Raw genomic sequence first — 20,555 nt, 5'->3', positions numbered from 1 at the left:
AAAAAAAAAAAAGAATCTCATTAAAGGGGCGCCTGGGTGGCTCAGATGGTTAAGCGTCTGCCTTCGGCTCAGGTCATGATCCCAGGGTCCTGGGATTGAGCCCCATGTCTGGCTCCTGGCTCAGCGGGGAGCCTGCTTCTCCTCTCCCTCTGCCTCTCTCCCTGCTCATGCTCTCTATCTCTGTGTCTCAAATGAATAAATAAAATCTTGAAAAAAACTCATTAAAATAATAACAAAGGATCTTATACACTTATATTTTTCTAGTACAGTTGGAAGTTTTACCTAATATTTTTTCACATTCATCTTGTTGGGCTTTTTTAAAGATTTTTTTTATTTGTCAGAGGGAGAGAGCACAAGCAGGGGGAGCGGCAGGCAAAGGGAGAAGCAGACTCCCCACTGAGCAGGGAGCCCGACGTGGACTCCATCCCAGGACCCTGGGATCATGACCTGAGCCGAAGGCAGACGCTTAACCAACTGAGGCACCCAGACCTCCCTCATCTTTTGTTCTTTTTTTTTTTTTAAAGAGCCAGGTTTGGGGCACCTGGCTCTTTGTCACAAAAAATAGACAATTTTATCTTTAAAATAGACAAAATCTGTATCTAGATTTAATTAAACAGAAAAAAACCATTTAGGAGTAACAGATTAAGACCTTAATTATCACATGAAAGACATACCTGCATTCCCTTAAAAAAAACTCTAGATTAGAGCTAATGTACACATTTTCTGCTATGTAGAGTCACTCTAAAAAGGAAGTTGTCCACTGAGACCTACGCATAAAATCCACCATATCTGGACAAAACCTGAGAAACTCATTCTCTGAAAGCTCTCTGGGCCACTAGGAAAATTCAGACACATAGCACTTTTACATAATGATCTGAATATCACTTATTTTATCACTTATCCTGCAAGGGCAGAATTTTTAGGAGTTTTGTTTCAAAGGGTTATTAGGTTTTTGTATCCTCAAGAGCATCTATTGTAGCAACTAAAATGTGACGGGCCCTGTAATAAGATCTGTAAAAAAAATGAAGTAAAAAATGTTTCACTATTTGTAGTTCATAAACCTTTATTCCCACATTTGGAAAATCTCAGATAATGTTTTATTTTTAGTAAAGTGTTCTTTAATGGAAATTAAGGTATATAATTTTGATATAGTTGGAAAGTAAGTATGCTATGGACTGAGTATTTGTGTCCTTCCAAAATTCGTATGTTGAAACCTAACCCCAATGTATGATATTTGGAAGTGATTTGGTTCTCTGAGTACTCACCCTGGAACTGAGCTAGGCCACATAGAGAGACCACCTGTAGGAATTTCAGTGAGAGTTCCAGCTGAGGTCCCAGCTGACAGCCAGCTGAGCCACAAGTGAATATTAGTGAATCTTCAGATAACATAGGTCCCAGCCTTTGAGCCACCCCAGCTGATGCTGAGTGAAAGAGAAACAAACTGAGCCTGTCGCTCCCTGTATAAATTGCAGTTTCTCAAATAAAATAAATGTCGTTTTACATCACTAAGTTTTGGGGTGGTTTATTGTACATCAACAATTAGAACACTATTACATAAGTTAAGAACAGATTAAGACCCATTAAAGCTGGTATTTTTCTGTACTAGACCACATTTCAAAGTATATAGCTATAGAACCATACCCAGACCTCCCTCCTAAAACCCATCCCCTCATATCCAATAAACTACTTAACTCTTGATAAACCCTGACCTGGCTACCCGGCCTGCTGATGCCAGTGAAGCAGATGGGTGACATATTCCTCACACAAATTATGTACAAAACAGAGGCAGCTAGACATAATTCTGTACCACACATATGCTACAGACTATCTCCGGCCAGTCCAGTGCTTACCAACCAATAAACGCAGATATCACCAGCCAATCAGTAGTAACACTAAAAGATTTGGCTCTTCTAATATGAAGTAAAGATAATTCATGGTCTTCTGGCTTTAAAAAACCTACCAACCCCATTTCTCCTGCCCTGAACTTCATCCTTGAGAGCCTCCTCAAACTCTTGGCTGGATCAGGTTCCATGCTTGGCAATAAAGCTTTTTCACTTAGTGCTCAGTCTTTGGTCTCTAAGAGTCGTTATTGCTTTCTTTAACAGTTTGGAGGTCTCACAGAGATCATATGATTGAGCTACCAGTGAAGCTGACAGACCACCGACACTTAAGAACCTACTGAGCCCTGGATTTAAGCAGGGTTTTGGCACCTTCTGATAGTGATTCAGCTGATTTCAGCTCTGAGTTTGTTCCGTTCTGTCCCACAAGTCTCTGTTTATTCTGGCTCAGAGCCATCTGGTTTCTCCTGGAGATGGAGAGGAAATTCGATCTCTTTCTTGAGTGACACAGAGAGAAGATCCATTCTGTGTATGTCTGTTGTTAGTCCACCTGTGTCTTGTTTAAGAGATTCCTCAGAAAACTCATGGTTTGGGCCAGATTCAAGACACTGGACTACTGCCTCCCTCTCAACTGCCTAGCTACTCTGTGTATACATTTGTCTACCACATAGTAAAGGAATCTCCTTTTTGTATTTGTTGTAGGGGCTGTCAATTCAAAGAACCAAGTATATGTATATTCATTATAGTCCAAGTTCATATACATTTCTAATAATATGGTATAATTACACCAGGGATAGTTTATAATTGCAGTAGCCACTCTGGGGAAATCATAATTTCAGTAATGACTTATACTTCTGCAATACTTTAGAACCAAAGGAGGCAAAACCCCCAAGACAATAGTCTACCATCTAAACCGGTACACCAAGACATCTAAATGCCTCAATAGCTCATAACGAACTTCCTTGAATGATTCCCCGGCAAAAGCTAAAGAAAAGGCAGCTTATTCTCAGTGCCTAACTTCCTGCCGTGAAAGCTTAGCCTTTACCCAGTGTTCTAGAATCCCAATGTTCTGATTCTTCAGATGAGGACCTCATACTTGTCTCAGTTTATCATCATGGGTTTCCGTAATATCTTCCTCCCTTAAATATAATGGTCCTATCTCCTCCCTTGTTGCTGAGCACCCACATAGTGAGGAACAGACAATCATGCAATTTCCATTAAGGATTTATCACTCTTCAAAAGAAGGTCAGGCTGTTGTTTTTAAACTTTACTACCTGAGGGAATCCCCAAACCCACTAAGAACCAAAGGTTCTCTGAGGAATTTAGAATACTTTTAGACACTTATACTCCCAGGCCTTCCAGAACTTCATAAGCTTATACAGACTACTAATTTCCCCAACAGAATGTCAAAGATGATTCAAAAAAACAAGGCAGGATCCTAATGCAGATCAGATATCCCAAATCAGAAGAAAGTTTAAAGAAAGCTAAAGACACAGAAAAGTGCTTCTGGCCATCCCAGAAGCCTTTCTTACCAAAGTAGATTGGACCAAAATCTAAAATTGCAAGCAAAATCATTCATAATTAGAAGATTTTAAAAATTTTAGGAAATATTTTGATACAGACCTAGAGTCAGACCACCACAAGGTCTTTTCACCCCTTTAACAGATTAAAACCAAAAATAACCAGACTGGCAAACAGATTATTTAGGTGAATTACAACAGAATATTATCAAAGAACTCTGAAACAATGAAAAGGGGAGGGGAGGCCCACATGTCCCTTTAAATTAAACAACTTAAAGTCCAACCTTCACTCGTATGACAGATAAAGAACTGTCCTGGGGGAGATGCTGCATCTATGAAAAATTCAGGTACTAGAAAAGTCACTGTCCCTTAAAAAACAAGAAAGGAATCCAACAATCTAAATTAGAGATACAGTACAGACATACCTCTGAGAATCTCCATAATATCCTATTTATATTGTCTGCTGTTACCGGACAAGATGAAGATAATTTTCTGTTCAAGAACAGACCTACAAATTCCTAGTGGGTATAGGGTCTTCTGTTTCTCCCTTAAATTCCTTTCTACTCTTCCTCACTGTACTAAAAGAATAATAGTGATGGTATCACCAATAACTCTAATATCTTCCCAGTCTCCCAACTTTTACCAATTTTAATTAGTCCATTAGTATGACCTCTGCTCTGTATAATTTGCTAGGTTGAAGCTTGTTCTGTAGATAGCACTGTCAAATTAAATGCTCTGCAGAAGGCATATATTTAGAGATCCCAAATGAAAAGTGTGCACAAAACCAAATTATCGCAGCCCTAGACACCCTTGTTGTCTTGTGCCTTCTGGGCTCTCCTAACCCACTGTTAATGATACCTGTACTCTCTGAACTAAGAATTTTACTGACACAGGCAGGATATATGCTGCTGACTCCATTAAGAGTTCAAACTAATCCTTACAAAACTCTGCCTCAGTCACTCCAATAGTTAAACCTGAAGTGATTATCAAGAACAAATCTCATATTGAGCCTTTATTAGAACAAAGTGTGTTGTCTTTTGTAATACTCCCCTATTGCTCCTTGAGAAAACTAATGGAAAGGACTACAGATTTGTTAAAGATCTCAGGGCATCAATGGAATTGTGATCCTTAGAATTACAGTAGCGCTTTTTTTTTAATTTTAAAAGATTTTATTTATTTATTGGACAGAGAGAGACACAGCCAGAGAGGGAACGCAAGCAGGGGGAGTGGAGGAGGGAGACACAGGCTCCCTGCAGAGCAGGGAGCCCGATATGGGGCTCCATCCCAGGACCCCAGGACCCTGGGATCATGACCTGAGCCGAAGGCAGACGCTTAACGACTGAGCCACCCAGGCGCCCCTCACAGTAGCTCTTAACGAAACACCTAACTTTCCTCAATTCCTTCCATAAGTAATCTAACAGCACTGTTCACACCAGAAGCCTACTGCTTATCTTGCTAAGACATACTGTCCCTGTTTGCATTTGGTCACTTTCTCTATGCACTCGATGGGTCCCACGTGCTACCCAATTCTTGTTACTTCTAAGCAACATTTGACATTTGTCAACCATCTTACCTCTTATGAAATCCCTTTTTGTTCACTTTTTGTATCACCCTTCAACTCTGTTCAAACTTACTCTTGCAACATCAATTCCTTCTCAGATAATGGGGAACTACATGATTGCTGAACAATAATTCAAAAACTAATTAATTATGCCCAGCTCTGATCCTACAGACACCTGCTTTTGTCAATTCTGATTTAACATTGTTTGTGCAATGACTTATCTTAAAAATGACAAAAGCATTCCCTGTACAGGATATGCTGCAACCAATGAACATGTAGGCACTGAAGCAGGTTCACTGCTTAGTGAAACATGAGGAACCCCTACCTTCCTGTCAAATGATCAAGGAATTCATTTCATTGGAGAAGTTAAACAAAGTCTGTAATGTATTTCTCTTAACATAGAAACTCCACTGTTCATATTATCTCTAATGTTTCAGAAATCCTTTACTCTTCCTAGCCTAAAGTTTTTCCACAAGCATCAATGGCCATGCAATTGCTTCCTCAGAGCTCACACAGACTTTCTCCATATGAAATTGTTACAATATGCCCAACACAACTGGGCCCCAAATCCACTAAAAGTTTATTCTGTACTCTTACATGCAAATCTAGCTAAACACTGTGAGAGATTAACCTGAGTTACTCAGTCTTATCCCCAATAAGTGTAAATGATCTTTCCTCTGGAGAGGACCTCACCTCAAGGGACCTTTTCAAGTCCTCCTATCAACAGCTTACAACAATCAAGTTTTGTTTTTTTTGGTTTTTTTAAAGATTTTATTTATTTATTTGACAGAGAGAGACACAGCGAGAGAGGGAACACAAGCAGGGGGAGTGGGAGAGGGAGAAGCAGGCTTCCCGCGGAGCAGGGAGCCCGATGCGGGGCTCGATCCCAGGACCCTGGGACCACGACCTGAGCCGAAGGCAGACGCTTAACAACTGAGCCACCCAGGCGCCCCTACAACAGTCAAGCTTTAAGGTGTTGATGCATAGGTTAATGTGTCACAGTGAAACCAATCCAGACCAGTGGATTTATTAAAATAACTCCAGAAGCAGAAAACTCCAAGAAATACACAACTTGCCCCAGAACCACAGATCAAGCTGATGACTACATATATAGACAACTTCTTAACAAGATACTGGAGGAAAACAGAATGATTTGTTTTTTGGTTTTTTTTTTTAAATGATTGTTCTAGTCTTTTTTCTGGGGATTTAAATCAAATACCAAATGATCACTGTGTTCTCTTGGCATAGTGAGACTGAGTTTAACTATGTTTAGTTCCTTGTACAGTTAAAACATATGTTTACAGGATAGCCTATGCATTGGCAGCTAGCTATACATCATAATCTCAAGACAGGAACATCCATATACACTCAAGACAGATTACTTCTGGCCAGTCAATGGCTTATCTGACCAACAAATCCATATGTCACCAGCCTACCAATAGCACTTTGCTTTCCTAATATGAAAGACACTGTCTCATAGTCTTTGGGTTTAAAAGGTCTTCATTTCTCACTCCTCAAATGACTCTCACTCCTCCCTAGGCTTTGTGCTAGATCAGGTTCCCTGCTTAGCAATAAAAGTTCTTCATTCAGTGCTCCAATCTGGATCTCTAATAGTCTTTATTTTTCTCTTTGGTAATGGTTTCTAGGGTTCTCCCCACTATCAAATTTTATCTTTCCCTCTCCCCCTCAAGTTTAACAGTATCACCAATCCACACTGTCATCAAGAAAGCTTGGAAATTAACCTCTATCCATCATCTACACACCCTCCATAGTAAACTTTCTAAAACAGAACTCATACTGTATCACTTACTTGCTTAAAATCCTTCAAGGGCTTGCCAAAACACCTTAGCACACATGGTACTTTATAATTTGGTCCCTGAACACCATCTTCTCCAGCCTAATATCACTATACTCCATCAATATAGAATATCTCCTTCACTATTACCCAGCTTATATACATAGCTAAATCCTAATAATCCTTAAAAATTGAGCACAATCATCATTTCCCAGCAGAAAGTGATCCTTAACACCTACTGAGTTACTGGCCAAGTTTGATTTTTCTTTCTCAGTCTTCTCATGGTACCATAGCATTTACCAGAATAAACTGAAATACCACCCTGTAAGCTACCTCAGAAACAAAGATGTCTTAACACCTCTTCTCCTACCATAGTGCCTGACACAGATCAAATGCCCAATAAATATTTCTTTACTGAATGAATGATGGTCTCAGTATGTTGGACTTCACTACTTTAATGGTCTGTTTCTTTTTTTACCCCCCAGCTTTATTAAGATATAATCGACCCATAACACTGTGTAAATTTAAGGTGCACAACTGATAATTTTCTTTTTAAGATTTATCTATTTATTTGAGAGAGAGAGCACATACACACACGGAGGGGCAGAGGGAGAGGGAGAGAGAAATTTTAGCAGACTCCGTGCTGAGCTTGGAGCGCGCCACAGGGCTCAATCTCACGACCCTGAGATAACGACCTGAGCCAAAATCAAGTCGGACACTCAACCGACTACACCATCCAGGGGCCCTACAACTGATGATGTGCAAAATGATTACCACAATAAGGTTAGTTAACTGAGGTCTACTCCTTAAGGGAAGGAAAAAAAAAAAAAAACCTTTGGTATGTAAATACTATCTTCTAGGTATATTTTATAGAAACTGTCCTTTTAGTCCTCCAACAATCTTAGGAGGTGGATATAATTTTATTGATGAGGAAAAAACTACTCAGAGCCTCAAAAATACCATGCAGGGGCACCTGGGTGGCTCTGTCAGTTAAGCGGCCGACTCTTGATTTCAGCTCAGGTCACAATCTCAGGGTTGTGAGATGGAGCTCCATGCTGATTCTCCCTCTCCCTCTGCCCCTCTCCCCCGACCCCCTGCCGCTCTCTCTTAACAAAAAAGAAAAAAAAAATACCAAGCAGAAAAGGAAGACTTAAAACCCAAATTCTTTTTTCACTTCAAAATTCATACTCTAGAAACCACATTTTGCTGTTTACTTATGGATAAAATCTAAAGAGAAAATAGCCTCCCCTCATCTACTGTGGCAACTTCAACCCTCCCCAAAACATGATTATAAATTGTAAAGAGTATTTAAGAATCCTTAAGTTAGAGCAGTTTTCACTGCACTAGAATTAAAGGAACAACCAGACCAGAGGAAGCCACAAATTTCTAAATAGATAAAATTTCCAGAGGAACCAAGTGAGGTCCTGAAAAAGAATCTTGGAGACTGGGACTGATGTCCTAGGTCAGAATCTTAAAGAAGATTTTTTAGTTACACAGCAGGAGAAAGAAAGGCTAGAAAGAACGACAAATAATCTTAAGAAAAGAGGCTAAGAAGAGCAACGTTAATAGAATTTTAAAAACAACATAGCAAAAGGAGACAGAAAGCAAACAGAAAAACAGAACTAAGAGAATAGAGGCCAGGAAAAACAATCATGATAATAAACAGGTAAACTATTCAGAACCAAAGAAAGCCTATTCAGAAACCTCCTACGGGAAGAGCCTAGAAGAACACCCACCAAAGAAGGCTGCCTTGAGACAACAGTTTTGACCTAAAGTCTACAGGAAATGAATCTGGTGACGTGACTGCAAGAAAAATACTTATCCTAAAACATAGGCTCCTGGTGGTGAAAATAAAGGCTTAGACCCAGAAGATGCAGAGAAAACCTATAAAAACAATAACTACTTAGTAAGGTTTAAAAGAATGACCTGGGAAATCACAAAAGATTCCTGGAAGAAGCTATTTCATATTTTGAACAAGTTCCAAGCTGAGAGATATGAAACTACTTGTATTTTCTATACGTCGTCTGAACCCAGAAATGCTCTCATAATATATATGAAGATTAGCTATAAACCTGAGCTCAGTGAACAGGGTGGTTTTACAAAAGGAGACAATGAATGACAGGAAAGACTAGCCACTTGAGGTGACTAGAGGAAATAATCATCTGCTTTCGCCCCTACGTTGTGAAATACAAAGTTAATGCAGATTAAGTGGTTACCAAAGACCCTAAAAGAATTTTTTTTTTTACAAGAGGCTTCCAAAGTCCTGTCTACATCAAGTAGAAAACCACTTCATTTGAGAGATTATCAGTCAACTGGGAATTTCTAAAATTATATGATCCTGCTCAATTAAATGCCACAAAAGAAAGGGAACCTGTTACTCTGCAAGCATGCAGAGAACTAACCTGCCAAAACACAAGAAGTGAGTTCCGGCCACCACACCCAAACTGGTACAACAGGTTGGTGTAAGCAGTAAGGCAGGACTGTCTGTTAATACTATCAGACCTAAAGATTTCTTTTTTTTTTTTTTTAAAGATTTTATTTATTTATTTGACAGAGAGAGACACAGCGAGAGAGGGAACACAAGCAGGGGGAGGGGGAGAGGGAGAAGCAGGCCTCCCGCGGAGCAGGGAGCCAGATGCGGGGCTCGATCCCAGGACCCTGAGATCATGACCTGAGCTGAAGGCAGACGCTTAACAACTGAGCCACCCAGGCGCCCCAGACCTAAAGATTTCTATTTAAAGGCTCTAGGACAAGGGGGAGAAAAAATAAATGATGGTCCATCCAGAGTTGAAACAAATTTACCCCAAATAGGCTTGGGGTTTTTTAAGATTTATTTATTTGACAGAGAGCGCACAAGCAGGGGGAGCAGCAGTGGCAGAGGGAGAAGCAGGCTCCCCGCTGAGCAGGGAGCTCGATGCAGGACTCCATCCCAGGATCCCAGGATCATGACCTGAGCCAAAGGCAGATGCTTAACTGACTGAGCCACCCAGGTGCCCCCAAAATAGGTTTTTTTAACTGTCCTTTAGAAAACCATAAGTATCAACCAGTTTGCCACTCAGTAGCTGAACTGATGAAGAACAAGCTGCTTTTACAAACTTTTTTTTTTTTTAGATTTTATTTATTTGAGAGAGAGAGAGAATGAGAGAGAGCGAGTACATGAGAGGGGGGAGGGTCAGAGGGAGAAGCAGGCTCCCTGCCGAGCAGGGAGCCCGATGCGGGACTCAATCCCGGGACTCCAGGATCATGACCTGAGCCGAAGGCAGTCGCCCAACCAACTGAGCCACCCAGGCGCCCCTGCTTTTACAAACTTCTTGACAGCTCCAGCTAAGAGCTTTCCTTGGATAGGACTGAAGAGAACTTAAACATCCCCAGAGGCCCTACTTGCACCAGCACTCAACTAGCTCTAGGGTACCCTTAAAATTACCTCCTTTAAATGAATTTGTGAGGTCTCCTCACCAAGAGCAATTCTGGAAGAGTGCTGAGCAAAGACTGTACTAGCATATAATGAAAGGTGAAAATGTGAATAGTAATGAGAGGGGACTATTCTTATCTAAAAGTCAAACTTTTTTTTTTTTTAAAGATTTTATTTATTTATTTGATAGAGAGAGACACAGCGAGAGAGGGAACACAAGCTGGGGGAGTGGGAGAGGGAGAAGCAGGCTTCCCGCGGAGCAGGGAGCCCGATGTGGGGCTCGATCCCAGAACCCTGAGACCATGACCTGAGCTGAAGGCAGACACTTAACGACTGAGCCACCCAGGCGCCCCTAAAAGTCAAACTTTTTAAAAGAATACAGGAACTAAAGGAAAAGGGCAAAAGTAAGACTTTTTAATATGAGAGACCCATATGGATATTTAAATTCGGAAAGAAGTATAAAAGGGGACTTGACAGGTCAAGTTTCAGATCTCAAAAGGAAAATTAACTGGCCTGGATGAATGAGGAACACACCCTGACAGGTCTTCTTCAAACACCAGCTCCTCGATCTACTGTTTCATGAGACAAAATGCATTTAACCAATGCCCATCCCTACCCGCAAACAACAAAAAAAACCAGTGAAATGTGACAAGATCCTAAACTCTACTTTTGAACTCATTTTCATACCCTCTTTATTGGGTGTAAAAAGTATTTACACAACAACTAATATTCACTGAGTGTTTACTACTTCTCAGGCACTGGGCTAAACACTTACATGGATTAGCTCATGAAATTCTCTGGATTAATACTATTCCCATTCTACAGAAGAAAATGAAAGTCTAGAGAAGATCAACATACAGCTACCCTGCGAAGTTGCACTTCACTATCATATACTGCCTCTCAGATCATCCATTAGCCAGCCATCACTCTGGTGTTCTAAGCCTCTCTTTTTAAAAAGGGGAAAAAGGGTGGGCGCCTGGGTGGCTCAGTTGGTTAAGCGACTGCCTTCGGCTCAGGTCATGATCCTGGAGTCCCGGGATCGAGTCCCACATCGGGCTCCCTGCTCGGCGGGGAGTCTGCTTCTCCCTCTGACCCTCCTCCCTCTCATGCTCTCTGTCTCTCTCTCTCTCAAATAAATAAATAAAATCTTTAAAAAAAAAAAAATTTAAAAAGGGGAAAAAGGGTGAGGTGCCTGGGTGGCTCAGTCAGTTAAGCATCTGCCTTCAGCTCAGGTCATGATCTCAGGGTCCTGGGATTGAGTTCCCTCACTGGGCTCCCTGCTCAGCAGGGAGTCTGCTTCTCCCTCCCCTGCTGCTGCTGCCCTTCCCCCAACTTGTGCTGTCTCAATAAATAAAATCTTAAAAGGGGGGGGGGACTTCAATCTCCAGAAGTTTAACTTAATTTACTTTTAACACATTGATCACAAATTTCTCCATTAGTTCAGATGTCTGAGGGATGGCTAAAATGTCCTCTGTAATCCACACCACATGGTTAATAAGTCACTGTGTCCCAACACACTCTTAACATTAATCCTCCCAGGGAATGTTTGCTAATTAAATGAAATGAATCCCCAATTGATTACACTCAGGCAGCTGTCAAAAAGAGACATGGGCAGAAAAAAAAAACAAACATCTCTTAATTCGAAACACTCACAGGGCCTATTTGACCTAAAATCTGGTTCTAAAGGAACTTACAAATGCTTCTGTGTGTCCCCCCTCCCTTTTTTTTTTTTTTTTTTTGGCTCAAGGGGAAAGACAAAAAGGAACTGCCTGGGGAAGGGTGGGGGGAAACTGTTCAAAGGCCTCTAGACCTGTCAAGAGGTCTAAAGTTTAGGAAGACAGTATAACACAGAACCTTGAGTAAAACACATCTGTGTTCAAATTCCAGCTCCCCCACACTTATTAGCTTTAAGCCCTTCTAAGTACAAATGACTTAACCATCATCAGTGTTTTCTGAGGATGATATAGTTATATTTGTACCCACCTACTTCATAGGATTACTTTGAGAATTAGATGAGAAGATTTAGGTAAAGAATTTCTTAATACAGGTTTCCTTCACTATCTGAAAGTTTGCTTTACGCCACTTCGCTCTTAGGACAGACCTATATCAGTACCTGTTTTCACTAACCAAAAGAAATCTGAAGATTTTTTCTTTTTTTTTTAAGTATTTTATTTATTTACTTCACAGAGAGAAAGCACAAGCAGGGGGAGTGGCAGCGGGAGAGGGAGAAGCAGGCTCCCCGCTGAGCAAAGAGCCGGATGTGGTACTCGATCCCAGGACCCTGGGATCATGACCTGAGACGAAGGCAGACACTTAACTGACTGAGCCACCCAGGTGCCCAAATATGAAGATTTTCGATTCTACAAAATGGTAATCACTTCTTTGCTATATGCAATTTCAGCTTACAAAAGGTGTCATTGCAATGCTCTACTTTTGGACAAGCAGGGGAAACCTTACTTGGCAACACAGGTACATGGTATTATTACAAAAAAAGGCAGAATCCCTAACGAGAGATCCTCTATAACCAGGATAATGGGAGTTGATCAGAATCCCTTAAAATCAGAGGGAACAATAACTTCAAAGAGAAAGTGCAGTATAAAAACAGAAGCAGAGGCAAGAAATGCCCTTTCCACGGACTCCTCCACACCCACTCCAGTATCATTCCATCCCAGGTGAAATGTTTGTATTAGCTAGTAAAAACAGTCATTTACATAAACCCCTTAGCACATATTTACCAAACAACATAAGAATAACCATTAAATGTGTCATATTCACTGTATGGCAAGCCTAAATTCCAGGACTCAACTACCTTCATTGGTTTGCTGTTCACATAACATGAATGATTTCACAACTTCAATTAGAGTATCATGGGTATCAGTAAAATTCTCATCTCTACAAATCTGAGGCTTCAATAGTATGCTTAAAACACTGTACACAGCTCTCAATACTATATTTAGAGGTAACTGAAGAACACAGGCAACTACCAAGAGATTAGAAAAAAAAAAAACTATGAAGAATTTTATATTCTCCATACAAAGATACTATAAAAACAGAAAATGGAAACAAAACACTTCAGCTGTTAAAAACTGTCCCCCACAAAAAAAAAAAGATGAAAAAAACCCTTTGACAAACACTCCTAGTTGAATTAAATATGCTCAAACAAGAGTTCAGAGATGTACAAAAACGAAGAGCAGAAAGGGAAGAAGGAAAAGGAAAAGTGGAAAAGAATCAGGAAGAGGAGGAGGAGGAAAAAAGCAACAATAATTGACCAAACGCAGGACAGAAACTGAAGAAAGATAAAACCACTGCAGAAATGGGGAAGAAAAAAAAAATTACGGTCAATGGGAGAACAGAATCAAATGAAAAGCTAACAAGGGTCACTGAAGAAAGGCAGGAAGACAACCAAGAGAATAAAAAGGAGTTAAAAGGAGGCAGAGAGAAAGAGACTGAAATGGAAAGGAGACAAAGAAGGTCAATACATACACATGTAATTGGGAGTCTCTAGGGAGGAAAAACAAAATAAAAGATTTTTAGAACTTTTAATATTTAAAGTCATAATACAAAACAACTTTCCAGAAATAAGAGAAAGCAAATCTACATCTTGAAAAGGGCCCATCGTATACCTGGGAAAACAGACTCAAGCAATAAATTCTGAGACATTATCCTAGTAAAACTAGACTTTAAAGACAAAGAGAAATCCCCAGAGCTTCCAGGCAAGATCACATTAGTACTCCTAAGAAAACAGGCTGATATCAAACTTCCCAAGAACAACACATAGAAAGGCAACTGTGGAGAAGCATTTTCAAGAAATTTAAGGAAAGAAAGGGCAAGCCAAGGGTTTCACATCAAGCAAAACGATCTTTCAAGTATCAAGACTTAAAAAACAGTTGTTTTCAAATGTACAAGAACTCAAATATTCTATCCATGGACACTTCTGAGGAGTCTCACTGCAAGATGAGCTTCATCCAAGTAATAACTGAGGTAACTAAAGTAAAAGAATTGGGGATGAGCATTTTATTATATCTATTTAAAGAATTACAAAGAAGACAAAGACAGGAACACATGTAAAAGCACAGTATACAAATATTGTGTGTTCTGACAGATTTTATATATAATACCCTGATAATAGGGGATATTAAGCACACATACACATAGAACCATAACAGAAACTGATCATATTAGGACCAGTCTCCCGAAAAAATCAGAATGTTTATATATTTTTTTAAGATTTTATCTATTTTAGAGAGAGAGCACGCACACGAGCAGGGAGATGGGCAGAGGGGGAGGGAGAGGGGAAGGGAGAAAATCCCAATCAGACTCCCCACTGAGTGAGAAGCCCCACGTGGAGCTCAATCTCAGGACCCAGAGATCAGGACCTGAGCCGAAACCAAGAGTTGGATGCTTAACCAACTGACTGAGCCACCCAGGCACCCCCAGAATGTTCATAAAGTAGAAACATTACACTCTCTGATCTCTGAAAAATGTAATCAATGAAATGAAATCCCTTATTATTGATTAGAATTTTTCACTCATCGGGGCACCTGGGTGGCACAGTCAGTTAAGCATCTAACTCTTGATTTTGGCTCAGGTCATGATCTCAGGGTCATGAGATCGAGCCCCGACCTGGGCTCTGTGCTCAGCACAGAGTCTGCTTGGGACTCTCTCTCTCCCGCTGCTTCTGCCCCTCTCCCTGCTCACATGTGTGTGTGTGTGTGTGTGCTCTCTCTCTCTCAATACAAATACAATCTTAAAAAAAGTTTCACTCATCATTAAAATACTGCCCCTATGTTAATTTATGAATTTAATGAAATCCCAATAAAAATACCAGCAACTTCTTTCTGGAGCTGGAAAAACATACCTAATTACATATGAAAAATATCACAAATAGCTAGAAAAACACAGAAAAGGAAAAGCTATGGGGTAGAGGAGAGTAGTCCTACCAGATACTGAAACAAACTACAAAGCCTCTATAATTAAAATCACTAACAGATAAATAGACATAGGCGTTGTTGCATTAACAAACAGACTGACGGAATAGAATAGAAAGTCCAAAAACAGACCCAATTACTTCACTATTTTCCCATATTTGATATACATCCCTTATATAAAAATTACACATATATCAAATGAGTTATTTGGGATATGAACAAATGAAACATCTGTTTACGTGATTTTTGTCACTGAAGATATAATTGATCTCCAGAAGGGAAAGACAGCCTCATTCATGCTTCCATCCGTCCATACAGCACTAATACCACATTCAGGGCCTTATTCTAACAAAGCAGGCAACAAAATGAATGAATTTGCACAATGAGGATAATTTACCTCAGAATCAACTGAGAACTACAAATTCACCAATTACTGTGAATACCAATATGAAAGCTTTTTTTTGCCAAGGAAGAGTAATGACATCCTGAAGTAATCTCAGAAATTATTTGCAGCTTGCTCTGTTTAACACTAAAAATGACCGTCACAGACACAAAAAGACTCATGGGTGCTTTATTCCCCAAATGAGGTAAACAACTTTTGAGGGTTTATTAAAAGAAAATAAAAAACTTCAAACTGTCAAGTAGCAGAAATAGGTTTATCACATTTAAATTTAAAAATTAGTTCAGTGCAACTCTTGTTGGGTCCTTTATTCTACCCTTAAATATGGTGGTCATTATTGCAGGGTATTGTCCCTAGCCCTACGTTTTTATGCCATTTCTGTTTTGTTTTTTTTTTAAAGGTTTATTTATTTATTTGACAGAGAGAGTGGGAGAGAGGGGCAGAGGAAGAGGGAGAAACTTAAGCAGACTCCACGCTGAGCCCAACATGGGGCTCCATCTTGCAACCCTGATATCACAACCTGGGCAGAAACCAAGAGTTGGTTGCTCAACAGACTGCGCCACTTAGATGCCCCTGCCATTTGTGATTTTATGTCTTCCTTTCTAATTCTTATATTTATTCTTGTCTTGTAAGTATTTCCTTACAATGATGCAGTGATGAATAAAAGCAGTAATACTGGACTTTCGGAACTTATTCCTTATCCTAGAGAGAATACTTCTACCATCTGATCATTCAGTATGATTTTTCCTTTATGATTTTAGTAGGTAACCCACTATGAAGTTAAGAAAGTTTCTTCTAAGCTTAATTTTCTAAGCATTTTTTAACATAAGTGGGTGTTAAAATCTGTTCCTACATCAATTATGATGAAAATATCCTTTTCCCATTTTATTCTATTAATGGGTGATCACTTAGCATATCTTCTATAGTTAAATAACCCTGCATTTTAGGAAAATGTCTACTTTGTCGAGATAAATTTTTTGTCATTATTTTTTTTTAAAGATTTTATTTATTTATTTGAGAGAGAGAGAATGAGAGAGAGCACATGAGAGGGGGGAGGGTCAGAGGGAGAAGCAGACTCCCCGCCGAGCAGGGAGCCCAATGCGGGACTCAATCCAGGGACTCCAGGATCATGACCTAAGCCGAAGCCAGTCGCTTAACCAACTGAGCCACCCAGGCGCCCTGTCATTATTTTTTATTTTTAATTATTTCATATTTTGAAAGGGGTTAAACATTGCTAGAATCAGTTTACTAACCACTTACTCAGGACAGAATTTCCTCCACAGTATCCTTACAGAAAATATGCTCAAAACTGTTGGAGACCATAAATTCTATTTGTATATATGCTTAGAATCAATCTCTTGTTCAAGTACCGTAATTACATGCTTATTAAAACAAAAAAGAGACTTTAGTCCAAAGTGATACAGATTTCACTTTTTTTTTTTAACAGAAAATAAACAGGTTTTCTAGGCTTTCATTTCTCAGGAAAATGTATCAATTCTAAAAGAAATCAACTGTGTGGGAAAAAAAGTTAAAAAAAAAAAAAGCTATCCAGAACCTACTGCCTTAAAAGTTAAGTCATTTTGGGGGCGCCTGGGTGGCTCAGTCAGTTAAGCATCTGCCTTCGGCTTAGGTCATGATCCCAGGGTCCTGGGATGGAGCCCCACATGGGGCTCTCTGCTCAGCAGAGAGTCTGCTTCTCCCTCTCCCTCTGCCTGCCACTCCTCCTGCTTGTGCGTGCTCTCTCTGGGTCAAATAAATAAATAAAATCTTAAAAAAAAAAAAAAGTTTCGCTATCACCAGACATAATCCAACCATTTAAATTGCTATCCTTATTATTTAAAATTAGGAACAAAAGGAGGCCTGTATACAACTTTACACTTAGAAGTATGATTTTTAAGTGTCCATGTTATATAACAGCAAGAAAATAAAATGAAACAATAATCAGTTTTTATCAAACTTTTCTTAAGAAGTTAAAATCTGGCATACTAAATCTTTATGGAATATTAAATATGAATCTCATCACAACAATCAACCATTTAAAAACTTCTGTATGACAGAAGTTACCATTAACAAAGTTTTAAAAGAAATAGAAACAGGGGCGCCTGTACCTGCAAAAGCAAGGTTTACAAATCAGCTTTTACAATCAGTTAACTCTAAGACATAGGTTAAAAAAAAAACTGGAGCGCCTGGGTGGCTCAGTTGGTTAGGCGACTGCCTTCGGCTCAGGTCATGATCCTGGAGTCCCGGGATCGAGTCCCACATCGGGCTCCCTGCTCGGCAGGGGGTCTGCTTCTCCCTCTGACCCTCCCCCCTCTCATGCTCTCTCTCTCTCTCTCATTCTCTCTCTCAAATAAATAAATAAAATCTTTAAAAAAAAATTAAAAAAATAAAAAATAAAAGAAATAGAAACAAAACAGAGTGTAACAAAGGATTAATATCCAGAACATATAAAGAGCTTCTACAAATCAATTTAAAAAATTCAGAATAGAGGGCACCTGGGCAGCTCAGTCATTAAGCGTCTGTCTTCGGCTCAGGTCATGATCCCGGGGTCCTGGGATCAAGCCCCTCATCGGGCTCCCTGCTCTGCGGGAAGCCTGCTTCTCCCTCTCCCACTCCCCCTGCTTGTGTTCTCTCTCTCTCTGTCAAATAAATAAAATCTTATAAAAAAATAAATAACGAGAAACATTATACATATATTATGAAAGGATTCTGGAAGTACAGATTAGACATATTTCCTGTCCTTAAGAATTTTATAGTCTAGTTGGGAAACCATGACTAAGAAACATAAAACAACTACTATCAAATTAGTGCTGAACAATTAGTGCTAAACTGAACTACCAAAACACATCAGCACAAAAGGCAGTCCAAAGTAGGAAAATCTCATTAACAGAATATTTATCAAGCACACAAGTATATGGAAGCATGGAAGCACTGTGTGTGGAAAATAAACACTATAACAAAGTTCTATCATCTAGCAAGGTAGTTAAGACAAACAAGCACAGTATAAAGCATTAAGTAACAAGTGCCTTAAATGCAAGCAAAGAATTTTCAGATTTCAGAGGAAAGAACTCAAACTATCTTCTCATTAATCTGAAGAGGCTGTACAAGAGAGGTATAATTTTAACTGAACTCTAGGGATGGATACGATTTTTTAATCAGTAGAGATGAGACTAGAGAAGAGATAACCCAGGAGGAAGAAAGAAACAAAGACAAAATTTTAAAGTGGAGGGGGCAAGATAAATGAGAGGGTAAAAAGGAATATTCCAAGTTCTCTAGAACCCAGGTTTAATGAAGGAAAAAAGGTAAGGCTTAAAAGGTAGACTAGGTTAATTTTTGGAATGGCTTGAAAGACAGGCTAAGAAGTCTGGATCTTATCCTGTCAACAAGAGGGAGATACTAAAGTTTTCTGAGCAGGAAAAAGACATGATCAAAGTGAAGCTCTAGGTAAGATTAATCTGATAGTGATGTCCAGAATGGACTGCAGGACAAAGAACTCAAAGCAGAGAAACCATTTATTTGTTAACTACAGCAACAATCTGTCTGATGTAATAAAGACTGACTTATGGTAGTAGAATGAGTAAGAATGGAAAAGGAAGGGATGGGTCTAGAGAGATTCCAAAGCAGAAAAGGCAGGGCTTTACAGTCAGGGTTGGGAGGAATGGGGAATTAATTATAAATCCAAAATTCCTCCCTTGTTTGGAAATGTTTATTAACTTCTGACTACCTACTGGATAAAATCCAGACTCCTTAGCCTATCATTTAAGTCACTGTACAATCTGACCTCAGGTGTTCCTTTTCTTCCCCTCGCTACCCTACTCCACACATATAACTTGGTATTTTATATCCTTTGCTTTTGCTCATGTTCTCTCTAGCTGAAGATCAGAACAGCTTGAGTCCAGAGATGGGCTCAGCACATTGGAATTACTTGGACTGAGAGCGGACAAAAGAGGTTCCCAAAAGGAATAGCAGGATAAGTTACCAAGAGAAGGGGACAAAACTGCAAGCATCCTCTAGTTCAGCAGTAGGCAATTTACAAAGTAGGTAAAACTGGTAACTGATTACATCTGGGGAAGCCACATTAAGAAAGTAGGAAGCAGATGGAAATTAATCTTTTCACTGCATAATCTTTTCTACAAGCTAAATTTGCCATGCATATACATTTGGCTAATTCATTTTTTTTAGTTTTTTTAGTTTATTTTTTTTTAAGATTTTATTTATTTATTTGTAAGAGACAGAGACAGAGACAGAGACAGAGAGAGGGGCAGAGGGAGAAGCAGGCTCCCCGCTGAGCAGGGAGCCCGATGCGGGACTCGATCCCAGGATCCTGGGATCATGACCTGAGCCGAAGGCAGAAGCTTAACCATCTGAGCCACCCAGGCGCCCCTAGTTTTTTTAAATCATGTACAAAATATACAAAAACCGGGTAACAACTCACCTCAAGTCAATCACAACAGCAGAACAAGTACTAAGTAGTCTTCTTCATAGTTCAAGCTAACTACCCACCCCAAGGCAACTCTGCACTTTCCCCCTCTCACTGTATAGCAAAGTTAAAAACTTTTAAAGTACACTAATTCAGAATCTGCAGACAGCATGACATAACAGGGGAATTCACACCAAAACAGGAGTCAGAAGACCACTGCTGATTAAGTCACTTAACCTAAGATACTTTTTATAATATGAAACTGGACCCGATGCCAGGGGAAAAAAAAAAGTGTCCACATACACAATTTTACATACAACCCAAGGGATTCACAGTACTCACCTGAAACCAATCCACACTTTTTTTTTTTTAAGATTTTATTTATTTATTTGACAGAGAGAGACACAGCGAGAGAGGGAATACAAGCAGGGGGAATGGGAGGGGAGAAGCAGGCTTCCCGCGGAGCAGTGAGCCCGATGCGGGGCTCGATCCCAGGACCCTGGGACCATGACCTGAGCCGAAGGCAGACACTTAACGACTGAGTCACCCAGGCGCCCCCAATCCACAGACTTCTTAAAGATCTACATATCACAGGTTAAGGTAATTACTTGGTTCTCAACCAGTTTTAAAACTTGAGTGTTTCTGGGCACCTGGGTGGCTCAGTCGTTAAGCGTCTGCCTT

General features: G+C 39.8%; 1 protein-coding gene and 1 long non-coding RNA gene across 2 annotated transcripts in view; both read right to left on the bottom strand.

Moving 5' to 3' along the window:
• SMURF2 (SMAD specific E3 ubiquitin protein ligase 2) overlaps window positions 1-20,555 on the bottom strand; it is a 113,673-nt gene that overhangs the window by 71,662 nt on the left and 21,456 nt on the right. The gene's annotated exons all lie outside the window — the stretch shown is intronic.
• LOC145717310 (uncharacterized) lies at window positions 2,551-11,163 on the bottom strand. The gene is made up of 3 exons (XR_014140438.1): window positions 10,469-11,163; window positions 9,436-10,254; window positions 2,551-9,216 (listed from the first exon to the last, which is right to left on the bottom strand). It is a non-coding gene; the product is annotated as an uncharacterized LOC145717310 (long non-coding RNA).

This window comes from Leptonychotes weddellii, chromosome 15 (genome assembly GCF_054177405.1).
Source record: "Leptonychotes weddellii isolate Sample4059 chromosome 15, ASM5417740v2, whole genome shotgun sequence".
In the NCBI taxonomy this organism is placed as follows: Eukaryota; Metazoa; Chordata; class Mammalia; order Carnivora; family Phocidae; genus Leptonychotes; species Leptonychotes weddellii.
This window is presented reverse-complemented; position numbering and strand designations above follow the sequence as displayed.